Raw genomic sequence first — 16492 nt, 5'->3', positions numbered from 1 at the left:
TCCCTTGGGCCAGCAGTAAGAGAAGAGACCTCAGCAGCAGAGCAGCAGTGCCCAGGCTGTGTCCTGCAGCTGCACTTGCCAGCAGGGCAGCCAGCTCAGAGCTGTAGCCAGAGGGAGAAGCTGACAGCCAGGCTCTGCATGCTGCACTGGAAAATGCCCTCCCGACCCCCCGGGGCAAGGGGCTGGGGAAGCAGGCTCCTTGGCTCAGCACCACAGAGCAAGCAGCAGAGCCAGCGAGCCCCCAGGCCCGTGCGGGGCAGCAGGGGGACAGCAGCCTGCAGCCCGAGGCCAAGGCGCTGGGGGGGTCCTGCTGCGGGCAGACCCTGACTGCTGCCTGCGAAGGGAGGAGCAGGCAGGGGGCCAGGGGCAGGGTGGGGGTCGCAGAGGGGGCCAGGGGCAGGGTGGGGGTCGCGGAGGGGGCGAGGGGCAGGGTGGGGGTTCCAGAGGGGGCCAGGGGCAGGTGGGGGTCGCAGAGGGGGTGAGTGGTGCTGTGGAGGTTCCAGGCTGTGCCTCTGGAAGTTTGCAAGGTGCTGAGCAGCAGCAAAATGCAAACAGATGACTGCTGGGTGTGAAGAGGAAACCGAAGATGATTCTAAACAGTCCCGGGGGAGGGAGGAGGAGCTGAAGCTGCTTGTACCAAAACAACTTTGCTCTGCCCTGGGCAGGGATCCTGGCTTGCTTCTGCTTGACCTTTGCTGTTAACTCCTCTGCTTCTGTCTCCTCTCCCTTCTGTACAGGGTCTGGGGGAGGCAGGCAGGGAGTGCTGCAGCTTCCCCTGCTCTCCCTAGGGGCTTCTCCTGCTGCTAATTGCCAGGCCCTGTAACTGCTGCCTGTTTTGTGCAAGCTGATTGCACTCCGTGGCAGTTCTGCTTGGAAACACAGCTCCCAGCTGCTTCCAGCTGCTCTGGCCTGGCAGAGTCAATGCTGGGGGGAAATGCAACCCACCAGGAGAAGTGAGTTGTTGTTGTTGTTGGTTTCATGCTGAACGAGCCAGCAGGTGGTAGGATATTGACCTCCTGGGGAAGACAAAACACTGCTTTTGGGGGGTGGGAGGTGAAGGAAGAGATCATAGTCATAGCATCAGTCAGGGCTGGAAGGGACCACAAGGATCAGCCAGCTCCAACCCCCTGCCATGGGCAGGGACACCCCACACTAGATCAGCCTGGCCAGAGCCTCAGCCAGCCTGGGCTTAAACACCTCCAGGGACAGGGCCCCAACCACCTCCCTGCACAACCCATTCCAGGGCTTCACCACTCTCATGGGGAAGAACTTCCTCCTCCCCTCCAGCCTCAATCTCCCCACCTCCAGCTTCATTCCATTCCCCCCTAGTCCTACCCCTGCCTGAGATCCTGAGCAGTCCCTCCCCAGCCCTCCTGTCCAAGGGGTCAGTGAGATTTCAGCGGTGAGCTGCTGTGATGATTAATCCCAGACAGCTTTGCTTGCTGATGGCTCTAAGAAGAGCATTGCACAATGCTGTGGCTGCAGCTCCAAGCCCTCCCCAGCAGAAGAATCATCAGAGGAATGAGCAAAGCCCCAAGCTTCCAACACACTCAGGTCAGGAATGTGGCTTTGCTTCCAGCCGTGGGTGCAGCATGCTTCGTGTCTGTGTCTCTGGGAGGCCACCTTGGCTGACACTGGCCATAAACCACTGGCTGACAGTGCCAAAAGAGGCCTGGCAAGCTGCTCTGCTAAGAATAGAGCTGCCTGGGGCCTTTTGCTTGGTTTTCCTCCTCTTTTCAGCCAGGAAATGCATGAAGTGCAAATTGAGCACCAAGTGGGGACAGAACTCAGAGGCTGTGGCCAGGCTGAGAGCGCTTTGAGAGCGCCAGGGAGCCAAGCCAAGAGGCTTGCTGCGTGCTGTGAGCCTGGCTGAACATGTGCTCTGCTGTCAGGTGAAGAGGAGGACCATTATTCCTGGCACTATTGTTAGGAACAAGCCCCTCTGAGCAAACAGCCCTGGAGAAGCAGCACAGAGTATTCCAAGACCCCATTGTAAGGGAAGGCTTTAAGGGCTGTTGAGGCACTGCCTGCGAGCACCACGCTGATGACTGTCCAGCTGCTCTCAAAGGCAGGCATGAGGATGGTTTACAGAATCAGGAGCCTCAGAGCGGGACCAGACTCTCATCTTGACCTAAAAAGCCTCCAGTTGCTGTCATTAACTCTCTCTGGCTTTCAAAAGCTGCAAAGAGTGCAGGCAGCAAGGCCTCTGCGAGAGGCAGAGCCTGGGACAGGGGAGGTCATGGGGAGATGCTCCCTGAAGGAGCTGCAGGCAGATATTACTGTGTGGATGTATCAGGGCTGAGCTGCCTGCTCCCCCCAGCACAAAAGGGAGGGGAAGAGTAGCACACAAACCCCAGGGGTAAGATAAAGAGGGAAGAGTTTGGTGTAGCATAAGAGATCATAATCCCTGGCTCGGGGCTATCCCAGGCACCCACACAGGCTGGGCAGGGACTGGCTGGAGAGCAGCCCTGGAGGAAAGGAGCTGGGGGTGCTGGGGGAGGAGAAGCTCAGCAGGAGCCAGCAGTGAGCACCTGCAGCCCAGAGAGCCAAGCAGAGCCTGGGCTGCAGCAAGAGAAGTGTGGCCAGCAGGGCAGGGAGGGGATTCTGCCCCTCTGCTCCACTCTGCTGAGACCACAGCTGGAGCTCTGGGGCCAGTGCTGGAGCCACTGTGCCAGGAAGGATCTGGAGGTGCTGGAAGGTGTCCAGAGCAGGGCCAGGAGGAGGAGCAGAGGGCTGGAGCTGCTCTGCCATGGGGACAGCCCTTTGCCAACAGTCTCTCTGCAGCCTTCTTGCAGCCCCTTCAGCTCCTGGCAGGCTGCTCTGAGCTCTGCCTGCAGCCTTCTCTTCTCCAGGCTGCACACCCCCAGCTCCCTCAGCCTGGCCTGGCAGCAGAGCTGCTCCAAGCCCCTCAGCATTCTCCTGGCCTCCTCTGCAGCCTCTCCATCAGCTCCAGGTCCTTGCTGTGCTGAGGGCTGCAGAGCTGCACCCAGCCCTGCAGGGGAGGTCTCAGCAGAGCCAAGGGGCAGAATCCCCTCTCTGGCTCTGCTGGCAGAGCTGCTTTGGGTGCAGCCCAGGCTGCCCTTGGCCTTCTGTGCTGCAGGCTCACACTGCCTGCTCCTGCCCAGCTCCCCATCCTTCAGCTCAGTTGTTACATCCCAGGAGCAGGTCGTGGCAGGGGTTGGCTCATTCTAGGGAGGTCTCTGCTCAGTACTTAAAGCATTGCAAATCCATAGGAAAGGGAAGGAACCACAGCAAAAAGTAGAGCCCTGCTGCTGCTGTCCACATCTGGAGCACTGCCTGTGGTCCTGTCCTGCCAGCCCAGAGACACATCTGGTAGAGTAAGGAGGGTGGGAGGTGGCAAGGAGGGGTGGGAGGACAGAGCAACTGCTTTGTGAGTAGGCAGAGCAGCACTCCTCATCACAGAGACACATGGCTGAGGTGAACATCTTAATGGTGCATGAAATCATTAGCACCACGGAGAAGATGCAGGGGGAGTGATTATTCACTGACTGCAGCACAGGGGTGAGGAAACTCAGCCCAGGCAGCAGCTCCCAAGCAAACAGGAGTAGGCAAAGCTGTGGGTGGTGTGGAACAATCGCTGCAGGGTGCAAGGGAATCCAGGAGGAGGAAGTGCCTCAGATTTGGAGTGACAAATGCATGGGGGAGGAGCCCATGGAGAGCCACTGCAGACAGAGGTCAAGGCAGAGAGCAGGCAGGGTGCAGGATGCTGAGGCAGCAGAGGGAAGCAGGCAGGGTGCAGGATGCTGAGGCAGCAGAGGGAAGCAGGCAGGGTGCAGGATGCTGAGGCAGCAGAGGGAAGCAGGCAGGGTGCAGGACACTGAGGCAGCAGAGGGAGGCAGGCAGGGTGCAGGATGCTGAGGCAGCAGAGGGAAGCAGGCAGGGTGCAGGATGCTGAGGCAGCAGAGGGAAGCAGGCAGGGTGCAGGATGCTGAGGCAGCAGAGGGAAGCAGGCAGGGTGCAGGATGCTGAGGCACAGAGGGAAGCAGGCAGGGTGCAGGATGCTGAGGCAGCAGAGGGAAGCAGGCAGGGTGCAGCACACTGAGGCAGCAGAGGGAAGCAGGCAGGGTGCAGGATGCTGAAGCAGCAGAGGGAAGCAGGCAGGGTGCAGGATGCTGAGGCACAGAGGGAAGCAGGCAGGGTGCAGGATGCTGAGGCAGCAGAGGGAAGCAGGCAGGGTGCAGCACACTGAGGCAGCAGAGGGAAGCAGGCAGGGTGCAGGACACTGAGGCAGCAGAGGGAAGCAGGCAGGGTGCAGGATGCTGAGGCAGCAGAGGGAAGCAGGCAGGGTGCAGCACACTGAGGCAGCAGAGGGAAGCAGGCAGGGTGCAGGATGCTGAGGCAGCAGAGGGAAGCAGGCAGGGTGCAGGACACTGAGGCAGCAGAGGGAAGCAGGCAGGGTGCAGGACGCTGAGGCAGCAGAGGGAAGCAGGCAGGGTGCAGGATGCTGAGGCAGCAGAGGGAAGCAGGCAGGGTGCAGCACACTGAGGCAGCAGAGGGAAGCAGGCAGGGTGCAGCACACTGAGGCAGCAGAGGGAAGCAGGCAGGGTGCAGGACACTGAGGCAGCAGAGGGAGGCAGGCAGGGTGCAGGATGCTGAGGCAGCAGAGGGAAGCAGGCAGGGTGCAGGACACTGAGGCAGCAGAGGGAAGCAGGCAGGGTGCAGGACACTGAGGCAGCAGAGGGAAGCAGGCAGGGTGCAGGATGCTGAGGCAGCAGAGGGAAGCAGGCAGGGTGCAGGATGCTGAGGCAGCAGAGGGAAGCAGGCAGGGTGCAGGATGCTGAGGCAGCAGAGGGAAGCAGGCAGGGTGCAGGATGCTGAGGCAGCAGAGGGAAGCAGGCAGGGTGCAGGACACTGAGGCAGCAGAGGGAAGCAGGCAGGGTGCAGGACACTGAGGCAGCAGAGGGAAGCAGGCAGGGTGCAGGATGCTGAGGCAGCAGAGGGAAGCAGGCAGGGTGCAGGATGCTGAGGCACAGAGGGAAGCAGGCAGGGTGCAGGATGCTGAGGCAGCAGAGGGAAGCAGGCAGGGTGCAGGATGCTGAAGCAGCAGAGGGAAGCAGGCAGGGTGCAGGATGCTGAGGCAGCAGAGGGAAGCAGGCAGGGTGCAGGACACTGAGGCAGCAGAGGGAAGCAGGCAGGGTGCAGGACGCTGAGGCAGCAGAGGGAAGCAGGCAGGGTGCAGGATGCTGAAGCAGCAGAGGGAAGCAGGCAGGGTGCAGGATGCTGAGGCACAGAGGGAAGCAGGCAGGGTGCAGGATGCTGAGGCAGCAGAGGGAAGCAGGCAGGGTGCAGGACACTGAGGCAGCAGAGGGAAGCAGGCAGGGTGCAGGATGCTGAGGCAGCAGAGGGAAGCAGGCAGGGTGCAGGATGCTGAGGCAGCAGAGGGAAGCAGGCAGGGTGCAGGACACTGAGGCAGCAGAGGGAAGCAGGCAGGGTGCAGGATGCTGAGGCAGCAGAGGGAAGCAGGCAGGGTGCAGGACACTGAGGCAGCAGAGGGAAGCAGGCAGGGTGCAGCACACTGAGGCAGCAGAGGGAAGCAGGCAGGGTGCAGGATGCTGAGGCAGCAGAGGGAAGCAGGCAGGGTGCAGCACACTGAGGCAGCAGAGGGAAGCAGGCAGGGTGCAGGATGCTGAGGCAGCAGAGGGAAGCAGGCAGGGTGCAGGACACTGAGGCAGCAGAGGGAAGCAGGCAGGGTGCAGGATGCTGAGGCAGCAGAGGGAAGCAGGCAGGGTGCAGGATGCTGAGGCAGCAGAGGGAAGCAGGCAGGGTGCAGGATGCTGAGGCAGCAGAGGGAAGCAGGCAGGGTGCAGGACACTGAGGCAGCAGAGGGAAGCAGGCAGGGTGCAGGATGCTGAGGCAGCAGTGGGAAGCAGGCAGGGTGCAGGATGCTGAGGCAGCAGAGGGAAGCAGGCAGGGTGCAGGATGCTGAGGCAGCAGAGGGAAGCAGGCAGGGTGCAGGATGCTGAGGCAGCAGAGGGAAGCAGGCAGGGTGCAGGATGCTGAGGCAGCAGAGGGAAGCAGGCAGGGTGCAGGATGCTGAGGCAGCAGAGGGAACATGACCTTACAAACCCTTTTCCCCCCAGCTCGTGGTGAGAGCTCAGCTGGCACTGTGGAGCTGCCATATCCCACTGGGACCTGAGCAGAGCTCCACACAGGTCCTGACTGGTGACTATGTCCAGCACCTGTGCTTCTCCTTCCCTGGAGACATTAAGAGCCCACCTGGATGCACTCCTGCTGTAGGTGCCCTGCTCTGGCAGGGGCCTGGACTGGAGGAGCTTGCAAGGGTCCTTCCAACCCCTAACGTTCTGTGTGTGAAAACTCCTCCAAAGGGCCTCACAGGGCTTCTGAGTGTGCTGACAAGGGGGAGGATGAGGGCAAATGGCCTCAGGTTGCACCAGGGGAGGTTCAGGTTGGAGATTAGAAGAAACCTCTTGACTGAAAGGGTTCTCAGAGCTTGGCACAGGCTGCCCAGGGGGTGGTTGAGCCTTCATCCCTGGAGATGTTTAAATGATGCAGGGATGTGGTGCTGAGGGCTGTGGCTTGGCACCAGCCTTGGCAGAGCTGGAGAATGGTTGGACTGGATGAGCTGAAAGGTCTCTTCCAACCAAAAGGACTCTCTGGCTTTGTGCTTCTGTACCACTCCATATTGTAAGAGGTCACAGGAACCAAAAGCAGATCCTGTGCCCCTTGCTGAGCTAACTGAAGTGTTGGATTTAGAGGGAAAGAAGTCCTTGAATCAGAGACCAGCTGAGGCTGGGTGGCACCTCTGGAGATGATCCAGTCCCTGCTCACAGCAGTCAGCTACAGCCCATTGCCCAAGGCTGTGCCCAGTGGGTTCTGAGCATCTCCAGCGGTGAAGACCTCCTCACCTCTCTAGGCAACCTGGAGAGCTGACTGCCCAGAGAGAGAGCAGCCCCAGGGTGCTGCCTGAGAACCCCCACAGCAGCTTTTCCTTGTGTTTCAGTGGAGTTTCCCTGATGTCCTGCTGTGCCCATTTCACCTTACCCTGCCACTGAGCCACTCTGGCTCCATCTTTGCTCAGGGGTGGAATAAAGATGGAGCCATTCCTGCCCCTGCCTCTCCCTGCCTCTGCCTCTCCCTGCCCCTGCCCCCCCTGCCTCTCCATCCCTGCCCCTGCCCCCCCTGCCCCTGCCCCCCCTGCCTCTGCCCCCCCTGCCTCTCCATCCCTGCCTCTCCTGTCCCTGCCCCTGCCCCCCCTGCCCCTGCCCCCCCTGCCTCTGCCCCCCCTGCCCCTGCCCCCCCCTGCCTCTGCCCCCCCTGCCTCCCCTGCCCCCCCTGCCTCTGCCCCCCCTGCCTCTCCATCCCTGCTGCTGTGCAGCCTGTGGCTCCCACTCTGCAGCTCCTCCAGAGGGTAGCACCAGGCCTGCCCAGCCCTGATGTGCTGCAAGCCAGGAGGGAGCACATCTGAAGTGGGGCCCTGGTCAGAGGCCCCTGGGGTCTCCACAGCTCCTGGCCACAGAGCTGCAGCCACCCACAGGAGCTCAGTCTGGTCTGAGGGGTCTGATGTGCCAGGGGTGAAAGGTCCTCGGAGGCTGGGGGCCATGCCCTGCCACACAGCACAGCAGTGGCTGCAGCTGCTCTAAAGCAGAGGCCCTGGGCCCCTCTGAGTGCTGTCCCAAGCCTGCTGTGTGTGGCAGCAGCCAAGTCAAAACCCTGTCACTGACTCTCAGCTCTGCACTGGGCTGGCAAGCAGAGCCTCAGCTCCTGGCAGCTCTCCTGCCCTGCAGATGGGTGAGCTGCACTCTGTCCTCAAAACAGCTGGGAATGGAATTAAATCAAGATGCTTCTCCCTCTGGAGACCCTCACAGAGCAGACTCAAGTCCTTTTGTAGTCTTTCTCTACAGCCATAACCTCCTGAAGGTTCCAAGTGTTGATCTCTGCCTTTGGGGAGGCACAAGGGGCTGGGCCCCTGCAAGATGCTTCCAGCTCTCTGCTCAGCCTCCTCCGGCAGAAACTGGAGCCAGCCTCATCCAGCATCTGGGTGAGGAGATGTTGTGGACCTTCCACCAGTTCCCTGGTGCTAGCAAACTGGGAGGAGTGGCTGACAGCTGCCAGGCTGTGCTGCCATCCAGACAGTCCAGGCCAGGCTGGAGATTAGGCAGAGGAACCTCCTGAGGTGCAGCCAGGGCAGCTGGAGGGTCCTGGCACTGTGGAGGGAGGATAACCCCCTGCACCAGTCCAGCAGAGGGGCTGAGCTCCTGGGAAACAGCTCCCCAGGGGAGAGCCTGGAGGTGCTGGGGGACAAATTGCAAGCAGCTCCCCAGGGGAGAGCCTGGAGGTGCTGGGGGACAAATTGCAAGCAGCTCCCCAGGGGAGAGCCTGGAGGTGCTGGGGGACAAATTGCAAGCAGCTCCCCAGGGGAGAGCCTGGAGGTGCTGGGAGGCAAATTGCAAGCAGCTCCCTAGGGGAGAGCCTGGAGGTGCTGGGGGACAAATTGCTTACTTCTCTTTTTGGAGAGGAGGAGGCTGAGCAGAGTCCTCCTTGCTCTCTGTGACTCCCTGAAAGGTTGTTGCAGTGAAGTGGCTTCTGGTCTCTTTCCCCCAGGTCACTAGCAACAAAGTGAGAGGAACTGGCCTCAGGCTGCTCCAGGGGAGGGTGAGGATGGAGGTTAGGAAAAATTAGCTTCCTGGCAGAGTGGTCAGGGACTGGCACAGGCTGCCCAGGGAGGTGGGGGAGTCCCCACCCCTGGAGGTGCTCCAGGAATGCTTGGACATGATGCTCCAGGACATGATGCTCCAGGACATGGTGCTCCAGGACGTGGTGCTCCAGGACATGATGCTCCAGGACACAATGCTCCAGGACACAATGCTCCAGGACATGGTTTAGTGGCCATGCTGGTGTTGGGCTGCTGGTTGCATTGGCTGATCTCAGAGATCTTTTCCAGCCCAAAGCATTCTGTGTGGTTTAGATGCACAAAGCATGCAGCTGCCCTGTAGCTTTCCTGCCCTCTGCTGCAATTTCCTGCCAGTAAAATAAGCCCAAAGCCACCCCCAGGCCTCTTGCTGTCTGAAGCTGGGAGCCTGTGGAAGCACATCATCTCCTTTCACACTTAGAGCTGTGTGCAGGCTGAGCTATTTCCACCCAAGCAGCTCCACTCCTGAGGTGAGAAGGGTTCTGCAGCAGCATTTTGCTCTGCCTTGCAGGTCAGAAGTGGAGCACAAAGGCTACCCAGCTCCTTGCAGGGAGTGCTCACTTCTCTTCCCATGCCAGCCCCAGAGTCAACGCTGTCAGCAACCTGAGAGGGAATTAATGCTAATGAGAAAAGAAATAAAGCCACAAAACCCTCCTTAGGAGGTTAATGTTGAGCTTGTGCTGTAGAGAGGAAAGAGCACAAGCTGGGCAGGGCAGAATGCTGACAGGGTAAGCTGCTGCCCTCTGAGTGCGACACCAAGCATCCTCTGCAGCACAGGAGGATGGAGTCTTGAGGAGGAGGCAGCATTGGTTTAGGTCATTAGAGAGCCTGGCACAGCACAGGCCAGGGGCAGATGCCCCAGGAAGCCAACAGGAGCACCAGGAGGGAATTCTGATGAGGTTTCCTGAAGTTAATTAAGGACAATCTTAAAGGAGTCTTACAAAGCTCACTGGGGAGGTCCCAGAGGCCTGGAAGCTGCCAAGGTGATGGCTGGGAGGAGGAGCCAGGGAATTCCAGAGCTGTCAGCCTGACCTCAGTGCCAGGCCAGGTTGTGGCACAGGACATCCTGAGTGCAATCACACAGCACTCACAGCATGGCCAAGGGCAGGATAGGATAGGATAGGATAGGATAGGATAGGATAGGATAGGATAGGATAGAATAGAATAGAATAGAATAGAATAGAATAGAATAGAATAGAATAGAATAGAATAGAATAGAATAGAATCAGGTTGGAAGAGACCTTTGAGCTCATCCAGGCCAACCTATCCCCCAGCACCATCTGATCAACTCAGCCATGGCACCAAGGGCCTCAGCCAGGCTCTGGTTAAACACCACCAGGGGTGGTGACTCCACCACCTCCCTGGGCAGCACATCCCCAGGGCCAATCTCTCTTGCTGGGCAGAATTTCTGCCTCACCTCCATCCCAAACCTCCCCTGGTGCAGCTTGAGACTGTGTCCTCTCCTCCTGTCCCTGGGTGCCTGGGAGAAGAGACCAACCCCCCCTGGTTACAGCCTCCCTTGAGGGGGTTGCAGAGGGCAATGAGGTCTCCCCTGAGCCTCCTGACCTGTGGGAAGAGCAGCACCAACCTCTCCACAGTGGCTGTAGGGAGCAAGGAGGGCTGGCAGGACCAGGAGGAGAGCTGTGCCGAGGCTGATTTTGGTTTGTGCTGTTTCCTTGGTGCCTTTGCCTCTTCTGTGCCTTTGGTCACTTTGACAAATAGCATTTCCCATTCAGCCTCCAGTTCTGTGCAGGTGGTTTCTGTTTACCCCTTGGGGTAAAGCACTTCCTGCCCTTCTGCCCTGGGCAGCTCTTGGCTCAAACCAGCTCAGGTCTTTTGTCCTGTCGATGCCATCTCTGAAGGCACTCTGAGCAGCCTCAAGGAACACAGAGTGCAGGAGAGATTTCCCTTCCCCACTCTCATCTGCACAACTGTTACCTAGCTAAGGGGTGCCAAGGAAAAGAAAGAGGGAATGCTGCAGGAGCAGGAGGGAAACACACAGAGAAGTTCTTTGCCTCCTCTTTTCCTCTTGGCTTTTCTTCTCCCTTCACTTCTGCCCTTGGAAAGGGAGCAAGGACATGGGCCCACAGAAGGGGCAGTGGTGCGAAACTGCAGCAGGGCAGAGTCAGGTTGGACATCAGGAAGAAGCTTTGCACAAGGAGAGCAGTGAGACACCGGCACAGGCTGCCCAGGGAGGTGCCTGAGGCCCCATCCCTGGAGGCGTTCAAGCTCAGACTGGATGTGGCCCTGGGCAGCCTGCTCCAGCTGGAGGTGTCCCTGCTGAGTGGAGTGGGGTTGGACAAGATGCCCTTGGAGGGTCCCTTCCCACGCAGTGCAGTCTGTGAAGCTGTGGCAATCACTCAGATGTAGAGGCAGGTCAGGAGGGAAGGTTTGCATTCCTTTGGTAGCCCAGATGTGCAGACAATGGAGAGCCTGGGACTAGGTTAGAGGGGCTATGGTTAGAAGGAGTAGGGCTAGAGGCAGATTAAAGGGCTGTGGTTAGAAGGAGTAGGAAGGAGGTTGACTTGCTGGAACGAGTCCAGAGAAGGGCAACGAAGTTGGTGAGGGGTTTGGAGCACAGCCCTGTGAGGAGAGGCTGAGGGAGCTGGAGTTGCTCAGCCTGGAGGAGAGGAGACTCAGGGGTGACCTTATCACTCTCTACAACTACCTGAAGGGAGGTTGTAGACAGGCAGAGGTTGGTCTCTTCTCCCAGGCAGCCAGCACCAGAACAAGAGGACACAGTCTCAGGCTGTGCCAGGGGAGGTTCAGGTTGGAGGTTAGGAAGAAGTTCTACACAGAGAGAGTGATTGCCCATTGGAATGGACTGCCCAGGGAGGTGGTGGAGTCACCATCCCTGGAGGTGTTCAGGAGGAGACTTGCTGGGGTGCTTGGTGCCATGGGTTAGCTGTTTGGGTGGGTTGGATTGGTTGATGGGTTGGACACCATGATCCTGAAGGTCTCTTCCAACCTGGTTTGGTTTATTCTAATAAAGACTTGTTAAAGGGGCAGGCCTTTGCCTTCTGCCAGGACTGGGCTCCCTGGAGCAACAGAACTCCTGGCTGGTGTCAGAAGAGGAGGTCAGTTCAGTTCCCACTGCAGAAGTAAGAAGGTGTCTGGATGCATTCCACCAAACTGCCAAAGGGGTAGGGATGGTTTGGTCAACAGAGCTTGAAAGCTGAGAGACAACAAAAGCAGTGGGGCAGCAGTGGGGCAGCAGTGGGGCAGCAGTGGGGCAGCAGTGGGGCAGCAGTGGGGCAGCATGCTCAGGAATGAGAACCCTAAGCAGCAAAGCACCAGCTGCAAAGTCAAGCAGCAAGTGCCTGGTTCCAGGAACAGTCGAGAGGCAGAGGAACAGCAGGGTCTGGCTGGCAGAACAAGCAGGACAGGAGGCCACAGGCAGCCCCTGAGTCACTGCTGGGCTACAGGCACTAACCAAGTGAGAAATGAGTCAAGGGGAGGCAAGGGAAGGGGGTGCAGAGGGGGTAAAAACAAGTGAAGGAGGATTAAGGTACTGGAGGACTGAGGAGACAGGGGGAGAATGGGTGGGGTGGGGTGGGGTGGGATGGGGTGGGGTGGGAGGGGATGGGATGGGGTGGGATGGGGTGGGGTGAGATAGGATTGGATGTCATGGAGAGATACCTTTCTTGGCCAGACAAGTGGAAAAGAGAGGTACATAGATTATCCTTCTGGTTATGCCCCACTGCCAGCAGCTGCTTGTTTGCAGCACAGGTTAAGGTGGGAGCTGCACTTTGACATGAGAGGGAAGCTGCTTTCACTGCAAGCCTGACTGCTCTGGCAAGGAGTGGTGGCTGGTGGCAATGCAGGCCTGCAAGAGGCTTTTTCAGGCTGCTCCAGGTCTGAGGAGGAGCTGGGTGGAAAAAGAAGGAGCCCTCTTTCATGCTCAGATTTATGGTACCCAGAAAAGCCCGAAGCCAAGTCTCATTTTTGCCAAGAGCCATTGCTGGGTGCTGGAGGAAGCAAATGAATCAGCTGGGCAGCTTGGAAGCCAGAGAGGAGGGTTGCAAAGTGAAGGATTTGTTTTGATCTTCAGCAGGAGTCGGAGCTGGGAGGAACCTGAGCCCTGCTGCTGCCCTGCCACGAAATCAACACTTCCTGACTGAATGGCCATCCCCATGGCAATGGGAGAGGAGCCTGCACACTGGAGACCAGAGGGAATGAAGAGATGAGAAGGAAGCACAGCAGATCCTGACACAGCCCAGGGAACAGCTTGTCTCCTGAGGAGGGAGCCTGCAGAAGGAACAGTCCCTCTGTTTCCAGGGTTTATCAGTGATGTGAGAGAAGTCTGCACTGGGAGCCTGAGAAGGACAGAGAGAGCCCCATCCCTGGCTAATTTTAGCAGCACTGGGTTATTGTGTCTGCAGCACCGAGGGTGCACTTCTTAATGGGCATCTGAACCTCCTATGAGCTCCTCTGCATTTATTTTCTACTCCATGGTTCAAACCCAGCCCTGGAGAGCTACCAAGGAAAACTTTATGGCCAGCAGGATCTGTGCCTGTTTGCTGCAGGGCTGGAAGCAGCTCTCTGAGCCCTGGCTGGAGAGTAACCCTTGCAAGCCCTCAGCCAAGCTCCAGAGGAGCTAACCTCTGCATTTCTCAGCTCAGCTGCAGAGCTGGAAACGAAAACCAAAGCTGTCCCTGGCACCAGCCAGCTCCTGAGGCCTTCCTTTGGCAAGAACCCAAGTCTCAAAAGGAAGGGGGGAGCTGGGAAGATCTGCTTTGACACAGAAAGTTCCCCTTTGGCACCAAGAAACCCAGCAGGGGATTCTCTGAGAGAAAAGCCAAAGCAATGAAGCATTAGGCTCACAAACACCACGTGGGGAGTTCATGACTTCTCCCCACAGGCCCAAGGATCAGATTCCTCAGCCAGGCTTGGCTCAGCAACTTCTCTGCTCTCCTGCATGTCCTCACAGGCACCTCAGCCCTCCAGCCTGCTGGGACAAGCCTAGGTGGAGCTTCCTCTCTCAGCACTGCTGGCACTCTCCTGCTCCACCAGGAGAAGGACACAAGCATCCTGCACAGCACAGAGGAGTGAGGGAGTGGGGCAAGGCTCTTGGTTCACACCGGGGAGGGAGGAGGTCAGCTGCTCAGTGCCCCCAGGCAGAAAGCTCAACCTAATTCCCAGCTCTGGTGCCCTGCATATGCCTGAAGAATCCTGCAAAGCTTTGGGCCTTTGTGTGCCCAGGGAGCACTCCCCCACTCTTTTGTGCCCTGGGCTGGTCTGTCTGCCTCTTACAGCAACCACCCAGCCCACTGAAGGGCTCTCCAGGCAGCTGGGATGGATCTGTTGTGTCAGGGCAGGCAGATGAGAATCTCTGGCTGACAAATGATTGTGCACCAGAAGAACATCTCCCGAGCCAGTGTGCAGAAGGAGCAAAGTCTTCCCCAGATGAGCTTTACAGAGCTCTCCAAGCTCATATTCAGTGGGAGACAGCCTGGTACTTCCCCCCCTCCCCTCCCCCCCAGCAGCCTCTTGCACAGCAGGCAAAGGACAGGAGGAGGTTGTGGGCACAAGCCAACCTCATGAAGTTCAATAAGAGCAAGTGCAGGGTCCTGCATCTGGGTCGAGGCAATCCCAGGCACAAATACAGGCTGGGCAGTGACTGGCTGGAAAGTAGCCCTGAGGAGAGAGACTTGGGGGTGCTGGTGGACAAAAAGCTCAACATGAGCTCTCAGTCTGCACTTGCAGCCCGCAAAGCCAATCAGATCCTGGGCTGCATCAGGAGAAGTGTGGCCAGCAGGGCAAGGGAGGTGATTCTCCCCCTCTGTTCAGCCCTGGTGAGACCCCACCTGGAGTACTGTGTCCAGTTCTGGAGCCCCTATTACAAGAGGGATGTGGAGGTGCTGGAAGGTGTCCAGAGAAGGGCCAGGAGGATGATCAGAGGGCTGGAGCACCTCTCCTATGAGGACAGACTGAAGGAGTTGGGGCTGTTCAGTCTGCAGAAGAGAAGGCTCCGAGGTGACCTAATTGTCGCCTTCCAGTATCTGAAGGGGGCTACAGGAAGGCTGGGGAAGGACTTCTCAGGATCTCAGGTAGTGATAGGACTAGGGAGAATGGAATGAAGCTGGAGGTGGGGAGATTCAGGCTGGATGTGAGGAGGAGGTTCTTCACCATGAGAGTGGTGAAGCCCTGGAATGCATTGTCCAGGGAGGTGGTCGAGGCCCCGTCCCTGGGGGTGTTTAAGAGCAGGCTGGATGAGGCTCTGTCCAGCCTGACCTAGTGTGGGGTGTCCCTGCCCATGGCAGGGGGGTTGGAACTGTATGATCCTTGTGGTCCCTTCCAACCCTGACTGATACTGTGATACTATGATACTAAAATGAGGTAAGTGGAAGGAAGTAGGAGGTGCTATGCTGGACCTTGTTCTCACCAACAGGGAAGGGCTGGTAAGCAATGTGAGGCTCAGAGACAGCCTTGGCTGCAGTGACCATGAAGCAGTTGAATTTAACATCCTCAGGGCAGTCAGGAGGAAGTATTCCAAGCTCACGACCCTAGACTTTAGGCGTGCAGATTTTGATCGCTTCAGGGATCTGCTAGCCAAAGTGTCGTGGGACAAAGCCCTGGAGGGAAGAGGGACCCAGGACAGCTGGTCAGTATTCAAGGACCACCTCCTCTGTGTCCAGGAGCTCTGTGTACCAACAAAGAGAAAAGCAGGTAAGAATGCTAGGAGGCCTGCCTGGATGGGCAAGGAGCTACTGGACACACTATTACTTAAAAGGAAACTCTACAGGAAGTGGAGGGAAGGACAGGTAGAACAGGGGGGAGATAAGGAAGCTGCTCGAGCAGCAAGAGTCCTGGTTAGGAAAGCCAAAGCAGAGTTTGAGTTGAATCTAGCCAGGGAGATTAAAGGGAATACTAAGAACTTCTACAGGTATATTAATGGGAAGAAGAAGACTAGGGAAGGTGTGGGCCCCCTCAGAAAGGAAAATGGTGACATGGTCACAAGTGATGAGGAAAAGGCTGAGGTACTTAATAACTTCTTTACCTCAGTCTTCACTGCAAGGGCCTCTAGCCACACTCCTGATGTTATGGAAGTCAAAGCCAGGGACGGGGAGGAAGAACTGCCCATTGTAAGTGCAGATCAGGTTTGTGATCATCTGAAGAACCTGAAAGTGTTCAAGTCCATGGGACCCAACGGGTTACACCCACGGGTGCTGAGAGAACTGGCAGAGGAGGTTGCTAAACCCCTCTCTATTATATTTCAAAAGTCATGGCAGTCTGGGGCAGTCCCCACGGACTGGAAAAGGGGAAACATTGCCCCCATCTTCAAAAAGGGCAAGAAGGAGGAACCAGGGAACTCCAGGCCAGTCAGTCTCACCTCTGTGCCTGGAAAGATCATGGAGCAGATCCTCCTGGAGGCACTACTGGCTCAGAAGAATAGTGAAGAGGTGATTGGGAACAGTCAGCATGGCTTTGCCAAGGGCAAATCCTGCCTGACCAACCTGGTGGCCTTCTATGAGCAGGTGACAAAATTAATAGCTGAGGGGCGAGCAACTGATGTCGTTTACCTGGACCTGAGCAAAGCCTTCGACACTGTCCCGCACCACATCCTGGGCTCCAAACTGGTGACACATGGGTGTGGTGGGTGACCACTAGATGGATAAGGAACTGGCTTGATGGCCGCACCCAAAGAGTGGCTGTCAATGGCTCCATGTCCCAGTGGAGGCCAGTGACAAGTGGAGTCCCTCAGGGATCAGTCCTGGGACCTGTCTTATTCAACATCTTTGTGGGGGACATGGACAGTGGCATTGAGTGCACCCTCAGCAGGTTTGCTGATGGCACCAAGCTGTGTGGTGCAGCAGACAG

The sequence above is a fragment of the Melanerpes formicivorus genome, unplaced genomic scaffold (assembly GCF_026170545.1).
Source record: "Melanerpes formicivorus ecotype bairdi unplaced genomic scaffold, bMelFor1.0.p_v2 SCAF_155, whole genome shotgun sequence".
NCBI lineage: Eukaryota > Metazoa > Chordata > Aves > Piciformes > Picidae > Melanerpes > Melanerpes formicivorus.
The sequence above is the reverse complement of the archived record's forward strand: the minus strand, read 5'-3'. Positions refer to the sequence as shown.